Consider the following 15,711-nt stretch of genomic DNA (forward strand, 5'->3'; position numbering starts at 1 on the left):
TTTATACCTAATACAAAGTTTGTAGGTAAACTGCTCCATTGATTTAGAAATACTTCCATGATATATTCAAGAAAATAGAAAGTGATAAGATAGCACTTATCATAGTGATCACACTTATGCAAATTACACATATATTTATAAATTTCTAATATATATATATATATATATATATATATATATATATATATATCACAAATTGTTAACTCTTGTTACCGTAGGACAATAGGGATGGATAATGAAGAAAGAAAGACACAGACTGGCCTAATCATTGAATATTTCATTCACTGTTGGTGGCCATGTTTCATTATACTACAAAATATAGGTATACAAATGGGCAAGAAGAAAAATGAATGACATTTTAAGAGCCAAGAATCCTAAAGCTTAAAATAATTTTCTCCCGTATAGAACTTCAACTTTTATTATTATAACTGACATAGCAACAAAGACATTATTTGTATTCCTTCTGGTTTCTATATTTAGCAATCTTCCTCAGTATAAAACAAACCTATGTGGTATGGTATGGATTAGCAATCTGCCCTAATACATTTTTTGTAAGTAATATAGTAGAACACAGGATTTAAATTGGTGGTGTCTGCTGTGGCACTGTAACAGCAGTTTCAGTTTGCCAAACTCTATCACAAAGTGACATACTGTATATTTTTTTTCAGCTTCATGTGTTATCAAGGTATCTGATTAGGATACTGATCTTATCTCAGCATCATCCTGAATATAAAAAGAAATTATTTGAAATATATTAATTTTACTTTTATACAGATAAAATTCATTGGTATTATGGAAAAAACACAGACCATACCTCAAAACATACCTGAAATAAATGAATGTTATAATGAGAAATGAAACCTCAATTGCAGTACATATTGACATTTTTAAACCACTAAATCTACTGTTGGAACAGCTTGAAGACTTTCAAAGCTCTTACTATCCTATCAATTGCTTTTATTGCTAACACTGTCATAGAGAAGTAGTATTAGCAGATACCCTCTTGTAAAAACATATCTATGAAGACAGCTTGGGCAACAAAGTTAATAGTTCCTTGATAAACAGTACAAATTGTGGTTTAAGAATAGACACCTAAAACTTCAATTAAAACACTACTGAATGTCAACCTCACTTAGGTTAAGCAGAAACAAGTGAGGAACAGCATTACATAGGGTGAAAAAGAAATCTCTTTGATGCACTAAGTTTTTACTCCAACCCAAAATTCCAAGAAAATAATGAGACCTCACATACTACAAGATGGCATCACCATAGCAGCATGAGGATATAGGCCACTTTACACATTCACAACTGTGATGGCATCCAAGTCTGAGGTTTGGTTATTAGAGAAAAGGCAAACTAGCCAACCTCATTTCTCTGACGAAGAATGAGACCCACAATGGTCAACCAAAAGGGTAACTAGAGGGTCTGACCTATATACCACAGAGTATAAGATGATATTGTTTAGGACCTGTCTAAAATCTGAGTTTCCGATTCAAGTGAGAAATAAAGTAACTTACAAATTGAAACAAAACAGGGAACTCAACTAGTAAGAAAGTCTTGCTATCATCTACATTCTAATAAAATGGTTAATATAGTTATACTAATTTTAGTTCCCATACATGAAACTCTTCCATTTACAAAAATATGAATAAAATACAATGAGTGATATACAAAAGTAGAGGGGAAAGACAAGATGGATTGATAAAAGAAAGAAGTACTAAATATTCCAGGAAATTAATTACCAACAAGCATGTCTCTTCTATACCTAGGAAATCTACAAAAACTGCAAGATATAAAAGCTGTAATATCAGAAGCAGATAAATAATAAAAGTATCTGGATGGTGCTGTGGATGGAACCACTGTAGAAGATGTTTCTGATGCACTTGTCCAGAGAGTTACCACCTTGGGAGAATAAGGAAGAGACTGCAAATGGAAATGGAGAAAAAAAAAGCAGTTATCACACAGACGTACTTTGTGACATAGAGAAATAATCTTTAAGTATCTACATGTATGCCATGAAAACAAGTAAAAATTCTAATGGTAAATAATTACCAACTAATAAACACTAACTCTATGAAAATAATGGAACTCATTTTCCTTCTGCACTTTGTTGCAATTTTAGTACCAATTTTCTATCACACATTTGTCATATCATTTCACCACTTATTTATTATTCTTTAGTATTTTTATATAGCTTCTTTAGTGCTAATTTGTAGACTTGTTCAGGAGTTAAAATATATTGTGTAGCCTATAAAATTTGATTGATGGAACTATTTAAAAAATCAAAATCCCATGAAAAAAACCTACATATTGAGCCAAGACTAGTGGCAGATGCCTGTAATCCCAATAGTTGAAAGGCTAAGGTGGGAGACTTCTCTTCCCGACAAACCTGAGCACAAATTATTACACATACATACATACATGTATACATACATATATACATACATACATGTACATGTGCATGCCTATGCCCATACACACACACACACACACACACACACACACACACACACACACACACCCCTACTTACTTTTTTCTGCTTCCATAGAAGCTTTTTGGGAACTTCTAATTACACTTGTATTTCAGCTCTCCATTTAATTAAATATTGTCCAATAATAGCTACATAGGCTATATTATAGGTTTATAAAAAAGAAGTAAACTCAAGCCAGATGTGGTGGTGCACACCTTTAATCCTAGCACTTGGTAGGAGGATAATCCAGAGTTCGAGGCCACCCTGAGACTACATAGTTAATTCCAGGTCAGCCTGGACCAGAGTGAGACCCTACCACAAAACCCCACTTCCAGCTTGGGGCTACCATCCACAATGAGCTTTTGATCAGAGAAACCTACAAGGTTTCCCAAAACAATGACAGACTTCTGTCAGAGTACTTGATGACCCACCAAAGGCCAGCAGTAAGACCTTATTGCTGAAGACTCCATACGCAGCTGACACATACAATGGAATGGCATGGCTGGAAGCCAGGAGAGAGTCAGTCCCCAGACAGTCAGCGTGTCTAGTGCCAGAAGGTGCTACATGGGCGACTGGGGAAAATGACCAATATCTGTCCAAGCAACTCATGGTCTAACCTAATTAGTAGAAATAACCTGATGTGATGCCCACACAAGTGCAATAGTGGCACACAGCCATGGTGGGGAACCAACTGCTCTTGCTTGATTTGGCTAACTGATACCCTCAGTGGTATGAGACCCATAGGTGGAGCTGGGAAACAAGTCAGAACCATATCCAAACATAAGCCCACTCTCCAATATCAAGCTACCATTAATCATGGGGTACAAGAGGGCCTGCACCTATCAAACTCTCTATCAAAACAGTAAGTGTTGTCTCAATTTTCCGGGTGCTAACTTACTCTCCATTGGAGAATCAGCTTCTCTTTTTCAGATAGATGCAGATCCTAAGGAGAGAGCTGCCCCAACATACCTCAAAAGGGGCCCAATTGAAACTAAGGATAATTGGTGAAACAAGCAAGGGTGATGTTTTCCTGATGAACCGGATACCAGCACAAAGGGGAAGGAGACAAACACAGAGAAAAATCAACTCCTACCAAATCAGAGAGCCAGAGCCTCAGAGGCCCCCAACACCTTAGCACTGAAGCAGACCAAAAATGAACCCAACATGGCTCAGGGAAATTTTGTGGAAGAGGGGGCGGAAAGAATGTCAGAGTCACATGTTGGGTCATGATATGCAGAGACATTTATCAGACCAATAACTGTGGGCGAACTGCACAATGCACGACCCACTTACATCAACAAGGAGGGTCCAATGGGAGGGGGTATATCATGGATGAGCCTAAACAATGGTACCAAACTGCCTGTATTTGCTGAAAAGAAAACTAATAAATTAAATTAAAAAAAAATAGGAATATTAACCAAATAGGAATATTAACCAGAGAGGAATATTATTTATAATTAACAAGCTCAAAAATTATCTTTAAAATCAAAGCATATGTTTCAATGATCTTACCTGTAGGTCTATTCAGTATTTACTTGTGAAAGCAGTCTGAGAAAGAAAAAAAAAAATAGTAGTATTTAGAAATACTGAAAGCACCTTTTTTCATTCAAATAAAAGGATGTTAAGAACCTACTTTCAGCTGTCCAAATGGTGAAATATCCCTCGGTACCTGTACACTTACCTTACCTACCCAATAATATAAAAAAAAAATACCAGAAAGTATGTACCTAGAACTACAACCTTCAATTGTCACTACCACCCATTTTATTTGCAGCAAACTCTAATTTCTATTGGCTCTGCTTTGATATCTTTTAAATTAGTCTTTATTTTTCCCCAACCCACTAACTTCCTTTTGTCAAGCCACCATTGATTTAGTATAAAACATGTACTGGCAACTAGAAACTTTTAAATTTATGAGTATACAGAAGAATGATTATAGTGCCCATGAAGATAACATCACCTTCTTTGTTGTTGAGAGGATGGATTTTCACTATTGTCAGGCTGGCCTGAAACTTGCAAGCTATCTGTATCAGCCTCTTGAGCAGCTGGTACTAGAATCATGCAACATTATTCCTGGCTTAGATAAAATCACAGTTTTAGCCAGGCATGGTGGCACACGCCTTTAATCCCAGCACTTGGGAGGCAGAGGTAGGAGGATCACCTTGAGTTCGAGGCCACTCTGAGAATACAGAGTGAATTCCAGGTCAGCCTGGGCTAGAGTGAGACCCTAACTTGAAAAACCAAAAAAAAAAAAAAAATCACATTTTATAATATGAACAGAATAAGTAACATTCTTATAAAAAAAAAACTATCAAAATTTAGGATTGGGGGCTGGAGAGATGGCTTAGCAGTTAAGCGCTTGCCTGTGAAGCCTAAGGACCCCGGTTCGAGGCTCGGTTCCCCAGGTCCCACGTTAGCCAGATGCACAAGGGGGCACATGCGTCTAGAGTTCGTTTGCAGAGGCTGGAAGCCCTGGCGTGCCCACTCTCTCTCTCTCCCTCTATGTGTCTTTCTCTCTGTGTCTGTCACTCTCAAATAAATAAATAAATAAAAATTTTTAAAAAAACTTAAAAAAAATTAGGATTGGGCTGGAGGGATGGCTTAGTGGTTAAGATATTTGCCTGCAAAGCCAATAGACCCAGATTCTATTCCCCAGTACCAACATTAGCCAGATGCAGAAGGGGACGCATGCATCTGGAGTTCGTTTGCAGTGGCTGGAAGCCCTGGTGCATCCTCTCTCTCTCTTTCTCTCTCCTTCTCTTCCTCTGTCAAATAGATAAGTAAAATATTTTTTTTTTAAATTAGGAGTATTACTATCTTCTCAACTGCATCTACCTGAAAAAAAAAAAAATCACTGCTCAATCTGACATTCTTATATACTATATAAAATTCATACACTATATGAAATTCATATATATACATCTGAAATTCATCAAGGTGATGAGAAGAGAAATCCCACTAGTAGAGTCAATTAGCAAATATTGCACTGGAGGTAGTGGAAAGCTTATGAAAGCTGCTCTCACTGCTAGCCAGAGAAGCTTATCTCTGTTGACTCAAAACTCAACAAAGCCAAACTAAGAGGAAAGGTCAACACAATATGAGACATCTCAGCCATGCCCTATAAGAGCCCTGTAAGGCTCAGGGAACAATATAGAAGATGGGACAGAAAAAAATGTAAGATCCATAGGGTGGGAAGGAGTACTTTGGGAGACTGTCATCATGAATTGACTTCCCAGTGATACTTATTGCCACAAAACCTGCATAAGGGCTGGAGAGATGGCTTAGCGGTTAAGCGCTTGCCTGTGAAGCCTAAGGACCCCGGTTCGAGGCTCGGTTCCCCAGGTCCCACATTAGCCAGATGCACAGGGGGGTGCACGCGTCTGGAGTTCGTTTGCAGAGGCTGGAAGCCCTGGCGCGCCCATTCTCTCTCTCTCCCTCTATCTGTCTTTCTCTCTGTGTCTGTCGCTCTCAAATAAATAAATAAATAAAATTTAAAAAAAAAAACCTGCATAATTCTGAGCTCATCAACATATTGAATAGAGGTTGGTGGAGGATAAAAAGAATGATACATCAAAACAAGTTCTACTTGAAAGAAAATGAAATCAGGGTGGGGGAGAAACTATAAAAGAGTGTAATAGGAAAGAAATTTAATCAAAATACAGCTTGTTCATATATTATTTTATAAAACATAATGAAGTCTAAAACAGTAAACAAGGACACTGATTTGGATTAATATGTTAATAAAAAGCTATGAAGTATATAGAAGTTTGTACTTCTATATTATTCTATATTCTACATTATTTTTGAATGGCTTGTTATGTAGCCTAGGCTGAGCTCAAGGTCATAATAGTCCTGCCTCATTCTCCTTACTATCTGAAGTTATAGTTATACACCATCATATCAAGCTTAAATTCTTACTTCATAAAATGGGAAACCTTCAGTACAAACCAAAAATTGTGACATATTATAAACAGATTATACAAAAAAGCAAAATTGGCTCACCTGTTAGCCTCCAAAAAGTATCCAAGTTTTAGTTTTTCCTGAGATAGGGTCTCCCTCTGTAGCCCAAGATGGTCTCAAACTCTCAGCAATTCTCTGACCTTAGCCTCCTAAGATTACTCCAATTAGAGGCATGAGCCATGACAGCCAGTTCCACGTTACTAAAAAAATATTAGTTTATGAGATCACCACGATTGTTTTTGTTTGTTTGTTTGTTTGGTTGGTTATTTACTATGAGATATATACTTTGGTTAGTCAAGGGGAAAAAATACCTTCATCCATCAACTATCTAACTTTACATGTTATTTATAGTATCTATCTATTTTCATACAGACTAACTTTTTATACCATCCCTTTTGAATCCATCTACATATCAATACATCTATGAAGCAACTCTAAACCACTGATAATATAATTATCATATTCATATTAATTTTGTATATACTGCATACATTTATCTGCATACATATAAATTTTTCTTAAACAATAAGTTCAAAACATCCATTCTTTCTTTATGTTAACAGAGTCTATGTAGTTCAAGTTAGCCTTGAATTCATAACTCTACTGCCTCATCCCAAGTGCTTGGATTAAAAGGATGCAATGCATTGCATTGCAAACCCTTCCTGATTAGATATAGAACAAATGGACAGCTAAAGCTCAATGTAGGTAATAATTTTGCAAAGACTCAAAGTCTTTAGCATAACTAACCTTCCCCAATCTTGCGATCCAATCATCCCAGTCACAGGACTACCTTCATAATCTACTGCCCTTTTCACTTTAAAATCATCATTTGCAGTGTAGTGTATGCTATACAATAATGATAAAGATTATCATGGAAGTAGTACACATTCCAATAGTTAAAATATAACTTATGGGCTGGAGGGATGGCCTAGTGGTTAAGGTGTTTGCCTGCAAAGCAGCCAAAGGACCCAGGTTTAATTCCCCAGGACTCATGTTAGCCAGATGCACAAGGGGGCATATACATCTGGAGTTCGTTTGCAATGGCTGGAGGCCCTGGCACACTCATTCTTTCTTTCTCTCTCTCTTTCTCTGTCAAATAAATAAATAATAAATAAAAATAAAATATTTTAAAAATATATAATTTATAACATAGCACAAAAGCCTTTTATTTAAAGTCTTGTGGTGTTGCTGAAAGCATAATGATAAATTTAAAAAAAATAGTCATTGACTCAAATCAAAATATATGTACAAGGGCTGGAGAAATGGCTTAGTGGTTAAGACACTTGCCTGTAAACCCTAAGGACCCAGGTTCGAGTTTACTGTCCCCTTATAAGCCGGTTGCACAAGCACATGCATCTGGAATTTGTGGTGGCTGGAGGCTCTGAAATGCCCATTCTCTCTATCTGCCTCTCTCTTAAATAAATAAAAATATATTGAAGAAAGATAAGTACAAAAATTGCACTGTTTAAACTCATAAGACTAAATATCAAGGTTCTGAGACAGCTGCAAGTGCCTCCAGAATCTTAGCTGTCCACTGTTCACACTAGAAACAGACTCTTTTATCTCTATTCTAACACTTCAGAGGTTGAAGAAAAGGGAGGTCAACATAAATTTTACCTTAGTCTGCAGCATTTTGAAGAATACTTCAGGAGGTTACAAATATGATAATTCCTGTTTAAAATGAGCTCAGAAATTTTGGTACTGGAAGGCAATCAAGCCCCAATGAGATCTTACTTGCTTCATTAAATGGCTCTACTAATATACAACAGCAGCAACTAAAGTGCCTCCTACAATTACCCATTCTCCCCAATCTGTTTGGCAGCAACTTATGCTGCCCTTAAAGTATAGGCACAAGGAGAAAAGGATAAGTGCAGATGTTTGGCCCAGGCACAGAGGAAAGATAAGAAAAGAGGATGAGCCAGCTTATTAGTCCTTTGACTGGGGTTTAATAATATCCTCACTGTTATACCTATATATGACATAGAAACCAAAGAGTTGGTTGTCTCTTGCTTATCCTTCATCATAAGCAAGGTGTTCTCTATTGTAACACCAACAGGATGTCTAAGCTGGAATATATAACACCACAATGGCAATTATACAAGTTATGTAGGAAGAACAAGATTCTGTCATTAAACTAATGAAGGCTATCAGGATCAATCACAATAGCAAATAAAATAAGATCCTCTATCTCAAGGGAGATAGCCTTTTGGGTACAAAATTAATGGGTCAAAGTTTTACACTGAATATACCTCAAAATGGCCCCAGCTGAAACTAAGAATAATCAGTGAAACAAGAAGGGTGCTGTTTTCTTCGTGAACCAGGTACCAGCACAAGGGGGAAGGAGACCAACACAGAGAACGATTAACTCCTACCAAATCAGATATCCAGAGACACAGAGGCTCCCAACAACTCATCACTGAAGCAGACCCAGAATGAACCCAACATGGCTGAGGGAAAATTTGCAGAAGAGGAGGTGGAAAGAGGTCAGAGCCACAGGTTGGGTCATGATACGCAGAGACATTTCTCCTACCCATAACTGTGGGTTAACTCGACAATGCATGACCCATATTCCTCAACAAGGAGGGATAAGGGCGAGGGGGTAGGGCATGGATGAGCCTAACAATGGTACCAGCTTAACTGTATTTATTGAGGACAAAACAAAAAACAAAATACAAAAAAAAAAAAAAACAAAGATAAAAGGAAAGGACAGGAGAAGCTGTTGTCCATCAAACACAGTGAAGAAGTTTGGGTATAAGGAAAAACAAAAACTATGTCAAATCTCTGCATGGTGGTGCACACCTTTAATCCTAGCACTCGGGAGACAGAGGTAGAAGGATTGTCATGGGTAAAATTCCACCATGAGGCTACCTAGAGAATTCTAAATCAGCCTGGGCTAGAGTGAGACCCTACCTCCAAAAACCAAAACAATACAAAAAAATAAATAAATAAACTATTTAAAAAGGCAAAATAACTTGAGAAATTCATTTAAGTCATGATGGAAGATGCAAAAAATATAGAAAACCAAAAGTGCAAAAGGTTGATCAGATGATAAGTTAAACACAGAGCCAGACTTGCAGCTCCCCAATGGAGGGAGGGGGCATAAGCTTCATCCCAAAGTTAAGCAGGTTGTCCTGATGAAGAGACTGGCAAGCCCTAGTCACAGGATAAACCCATATCTTTCACAAGCTTCAAATTCAGTTATGGGTTTAATTGAGACTACCTTCTATGCTGACAGGGTAACAATGAAGAGGCACTGCTAGAGGGCTGTAAGACACACATTTGAGAGAAAGCCTGGTGTTTAAAACAAAGCTACCCTGAGAGACCTATGACAGGGAACAACCACAAATCAGGGAGCAAAAACTGAACCTGCTTGAGATGCTTGAGACCCAAAGTGAGAAACATCCCTGGGAGTACAGTGTTGCATCAGACACTGATAAGTGCAGATAGCATGAGACCCAGATTAAGCAGTGCAGTATAAAGGGGAAAGTACAGGATCACCTTCAGCTTGAGGTCAGCAGATCGATCAACCTCTGCAGCCAACTATCTGATCTAGAGTCTGAGAATGTCAGAGTCTGAATCATCTATAATCACATTCTCTCAGGAGGTTGATTAATTCTCCGTGGGTTTTGAAAGGACATAAATAGGCCTACCTTTACAGATCTCAGAGCTTTGGTTTGATTTCCTATATGGAGCTACAACTTTAGTCACCCCAGGTATACAAACAGGGTAATCTCAGAATGGTGAGAACCTGCCCAGCACATAGACTGCAAAGCAACATGTGACCAACATAGGGTGAAATTACAGAATGAAGGGAGGCTTTTAAAGTGAGACAAAACTTTTAGAAAAGGGAAGGAGGCTGGCTGGTGGCATGCACCATTAATCCCAGCACTTGGGAGGCAGAAGTAGGAGGATCTCCATGTGTTAGAAGCCACCTTGAGACTATGTAGTGACTTTCAGGTCAGCCTAGCCTAAAGTGAAACCCTACCGCAAAAAACAAAATAATAATAATAATAATTAAAAATAAATAAATTAATTAAAAGGAAAGTAGGAAGAGAAACAAAAGGAAGAGGACGAAGGAAGAGAAAAAGAAAGATAGCCAGGGACAAAAGTACCCTGGTAGAATGGAGAAAACGTTACCCTGAAGCTATAGGATTTTGCAGGTTAATCTCACTACCAGACATAGATCATTTCCTCCTCAGTAAGCCATTAGTTGGTAAGGCATGTGGTAAGCTATTAATTGATAAGGCATGTGGAACCCCCAAAACAATACAGGCCATTTACAAAATATTTGGTTACCCACAAGAACTAGATAAGATCCTGTTGCAGAAGACACTACCGGCTTCAGTTTCAGGTCATTGAAAAATCAAATTGTAACTGAAATGGAAGCCTTGCTGGCTACCTGTCATACTGCTGGTAAGCACTATAAGAGCTTCTGGGGGAAAAGACAACAGTCTAAACAAGTAGTGGATTCTGCAAGCTATAAAATTAACCATCCAAGGTAAGTTCTACACATTAATACAATAGTACCACATAAGTTACAGGGTAATCAATTTCCTAATTGGATGAGTCCCACTCCATCAAAGTGAATTCATACATGGTACTCAGAACTGACTTTAAAACCTATGGCTTTAAGGGTCATATACTCCACAGGGAAACTTGCACTGTTCTTTGCCTAAACCAAGGCATTGTGCTCATCTCAAAACCTAAAAGTTAGGTTTATGCCTTTTAATAATGCTGGTCTCAGGTTTGGTTACAGAATAGTTATAAAGCTTTCTTTACAAAACAGATTGAGGTGAATACCAGGGAGCCTTAATACTCACTGAAATAACAGAAAGAACATAAATCATAGTGCTTAGCACTAGACAAATATTTATATCACACAGCGCTCAGGGAACAGTGTGGGAGAAGGTGTAGGATAAATATACATGCTAATATCAAGGCTAGCCAGAGAACTTTCTCTAGGAAGATGGCAACAAAACGCAATAAAACTCAATGAGCAGAAAATAGGAGGCAGTGAGCCACAGTGTGAGTAGGAATACTTTAGGGAAACTATCCTCTCCACATAAAACATTCATGCATTCATGACACCTCAGTGGTTATCACTTCCCCTACAAAACAAGCACAGTTATGAGACCATCAATGTTTGATATGGAGGAAAACAGGAATAAAAGAACAAATGAGGGGACATATGAGAGGAGATAAAAGAAGATAATGGGATGGAAACATGATCAAACTGGTGTATGTTAATATATTAAGACAGCTCTGGCAGCCCTGGGCCAGTTGTCTTATGGGTTTACCTAACATACACCATAGGAAAACAAGAGTCACAAGTACAACTGACCCTAATTCTTCATTTTCCTGGAAGTCTTCAATTTTCATAATCATAGCAACAACCTACTCAAACACATCAGCTTTATCTTTGCCCCAATGTTTCCTCTTTCTCTTACTTAGAAGTATTTATACTCTTGTGCATTAGAAACAAAAACTGACATGCTTTTTATCATTTGTTCTTCTTCTGGAGAGATGGCAAGTCCTTCAACTGCTGAGGCATCTCTCCAGCCCTAAGTTTTTAATATTATTTAAATTTCATATTATTTTTTAAAGCATTTAGAATATTTTTCATTCCCCTCAAACATGTAATCAAGAAGAATTTTCTAATTATAGGGAAATAATTTTCATGCCAGGCATGGTGGTGCACACTTTTAATCCAGCACTCAGGAGGCAGAGTTAGAAGGATCACCATAAGTCTGAGGTCAAACTAAGACTACATACTGAATTCCAGGTCAGCTTGGACTACAGCAAGACCCTACCTCAAAACAAACACTATTAGACTTCAGGTCACAGATAACAACAAACACAATTGTAGTGGGTGACTTTTACACCCTGCTCATTAATTGACAGGTTATCCTGGCAAAAATAAAGAGAAGCATCTGTATTAAATGAGCTCATACAACAACAAATGGACTAGCAGATAACTATAGATCATTCTATCTGAATGCTGTAGAATACACTTTTTGGCAGAACATGGAACATACTCTAAAATAGACCATATGTTATGACACAAAGAAAATCTTAACAAATACAGGTAAACTGAAATAATTCCTTGCACTCTATCTGATCACAGTGAGAGTAAACTACAAATCAACAGCAAGAAAAGCTATACAGTATAGACAAACTCATGAAAATGAAACAAGTACACTACTGAATGATGAATGGGTCAATGAGGAAATCAAAAAAAAATTCATAAGACCAAATGATAATGAGAATACACATACCAAAACCTTTGGGACACAATGAAGACAGTCATAAGCAGAAAATTTATGGCTTTAAGTGCCTATATTAAGAAATTAGAGGGCTAAGTCATGCATGGTGGTACAAACATTTAATATCAGCACTTGGGGGCAGAGGTAGGAGGATTGCCATGAGTTTGAGGCCACCTTGAAACTACATAGTGGATTCCAGCACAGCCTGGGCTAGAGGGAGACCCTACCACAAAAAAAAAAAAAAAAAATTAGAGGTCTGGAGAGATGGGTTAATGGTTAAGGTGACTGCTGTCAAAGCCAAAGGTCTAGGGTTTGATTCTGAGGACCCACATAAGCTAGATGCACAATGTAACACTTGTATCTGGAGTTCTCTGCAGTAACTGGTGGCCCTGGCATGCCCATTCTCTTATAGTTTCTTTCTCTTTTTTCTTTCCCTCACTTTCTCTCTAATAAATAAAAATAATTTTTTTTAAATTAGAAAGGTTACAAATAAGCAAATTAATGCTTCACCTTAAGCCTTGGACAAGAAGTACAGGGCATGAAATAACACAGATTAGGGCAAAAATTAATGAAATAGAAACAAAAAAATATAAAGAATCAGGTTGGAGAGATGGCTTAGTGGTAAAGGTGTCTACCTGTAAAGCTAAGGACCTTGGGTTAATGGTTAAGGTGGTTGCTGTCAAGCCAAAGGTCCAGGTTTAGATTCCCCAGGACCACATGAGCCAGATGTTCAAGGTGGCACATGTGTCTGGAGTTCATTATCAGTGGCTGGAGGCCCTGGCATACCCATTATCTCTCTTTCCCTCTCTTTGTGTCTGCCTCTTTCTATCTCATGCTATCTTAAATAAATAAATAAATAAATAAATATTTAAAAATAAAAAATAAAGAATCACTAAGGAGAGAGCTACCCCATCATACCTCAAAAGGGCCCCAACTGAAACTAAGGAAAATTGGCAAAACAAGCAAGGGTGCTTTTTTCCTGATGAACCAGATTCCAGCAAAAGGGGGAAGGAGACCAACACAGAGAAAAATCAACTCCTACCAAATCAGAGAGCCAGAGCCTCAGAGGTCCCCAACATCTCATCACTGAAGCAGACCAAAAATGAACCCTACAAGGCTCAGGGAAATTTTGTGAAAGAGGGGGAGGAAAGAATGTCAGAGCCACATGTTGGGTCATGATATGCAGAGACATTCATTGTACCAATAACTGTGGGCTAAATCCACAATGCACGACCCATATACATCAACAAGGAGGGGCCATTGGGGAGGGGGTAGGTCACGGATGAGCCTAATAATGGTACCAAACTGCCTGTATTTGCTGAATAGAAAACTAATAAAAATAAAAAAAATTAAAAAATTAAACAAAAACAAGAATCACTAAAACAAGGAATCAGTTATTTGAAAGGATAAACAAGACCAATGAATCTTTAGCAAATCTGACCGAAAGAGACACAAATCAATAGAATTACTGATAAAAGGGCACCATTACAACAGATAGCAATGAAACTCAAACAACCATGAGAATATAGACTCTACTAAGTTTGAAAATCTATCCATGATTTTCTTGACTTATATGACTTAAAAAACTAGTCAAGGAGATAGACCATTTAAACAAACTGATGACAAGCATGAAGATCAAAACAGTTATAAAAATTCTCCCAAGGAAAACAGTCCAGGCCCAAATGGATTCATGGGTGAATTTTATCAGATCTTCACAGGAGAACTAACAATGCATCTCAAACTAGTCCCTAAAATAGAAAAGGAAGGAATACTACTAAAACAACAAAAAACTTATAAGCAATCTCCCTCACAAACATAGATGCAAAACTTCTCAACAAAATACTGGAAAAGAGAATACAAGAATATGTCAAATGGAAGCCGGGCATGGTGGGGCACGCCTTTAATCCCAGCTCTTGGGAGGCAGAGGTAGGATTGCCATGAGTTCAAGGCCACCCTGAGATGACAGAGTTAATTCCAGGTCCAGACCAGAGTGAGACCCTACCTCGAAAAACCAAAAATAAATAAATAAATAAAAAAGAATGTATCAAAAGGATCATTCACTCCCACCAAGTAGGTTTTATCCCAGATATTCAGGGATGGTTCAGAATAAGCAAACTGATAAATATAATACACCATACAAATGGGATGAAAGACAAAAATCACATGATCATCTCAATAGATACAGGAAAGGCATTTGACAAAATCCAACATTCCTTCATGGTAAAAAGTCCTAAGAGAGAATAAAAGGAACATATATCAATATAATAAAGCCTAATTCTGACAAACCTACAGCAAACTCAATGGGGAGGGGGAAATTGAAGATTTTCCACTAATATCAGGAACAAGACAAGGTGTCTACTGTCCCCACTTTTATTTAACATAATATTGGATGTCTGAGCTATAACAATAAGGCAAGAGACACATAAAAAGATTGTAAAGAGATAAAATCATAATTTGCAAATGATTCTATGCATAAAAGACCCTAAAGACTACTAGCACACTATTAGAGCTGATAAACATCTTTTCCGGTGAGGCAGTATACAAAATGAACACACAGAAATCAGTAGCCTTCCTATATATTAACAACAAACATGCTAATGATGAAATAAGGGAGTCACGTCCATTCCCAGTTGCCTCAAAAAAAAAGTGGAGGGCTAAGAAAAATCTAAGAGGATAAAAATAAGTCATATGGAAACCTACTTTTTTGGACAATGGAACACTCAGGAGCCATAGATTGTTACTAGAAAATTTTCAGTGCCAGGGATGGGATAATTTCCAGTGAGTCATGGGCCAGGGAGGTCCCTGATGTCTCCAAAACATTACAGGCCATTACCGAGGCTCTTGGCTTCCCACCAGGAATAGACAGTAAGACCCTATTACTGAAGACTCCACATACTTGGACTACAAGGTCCCTGAGAAATCCTGCTGAAGCTGAGCTGAAAACCTCCTCCTTGTAGACCAGCTGACAGAAAGCTGGAAAAAAGCCACACTGCATGTAGTTCAATGGGAGAGAAAGA

General features: G+C 37.7%; 1 long non-coding RNA gene across 1 annotated transcript in view; it reads right to left on the reverse strand.

Annotated features, from left to right (window-relative positions):
• Window positions 1-204: 204 nt before the first annotated feature.
• LOC123459396 overlaps window positions 205-15,711 on the reverse strand; it is a 28,232-nt gene continuing 12,725 nt past the window's right edge. Inside the window, exons 6-8 of the long non-coding RNA XR_006636288.1 lie at window positions 6,474-6,631; window positions 3,984-4,019; window positions 205-1,923 (exon numbers count right to left, since the gene is read on the reverse strand). This is a non-coding gene — a long non-coding RNA (uncharacterized LOC123459396). The remainder of the gene's footprint in view (window positions 1,924-3,983; window positions 4,020-6,473; window positions 6,632-15,711) is intronic.

The sequence above is a fragment of the Jaculus jaculus genome, chromosome 3 (genome assembly GCF_020740685.1).
Source record: "Jaculus jaculus isolate mJacJac1 chromosome 3, mJacJac1.mat.Y.cur, whole genome shotgun sequence".
NCBI lineage: Eukaryota > Metazoa > Chordata > Mammalia > Rodentia > Dipodidae > Jaculus > Jaculus jaculus.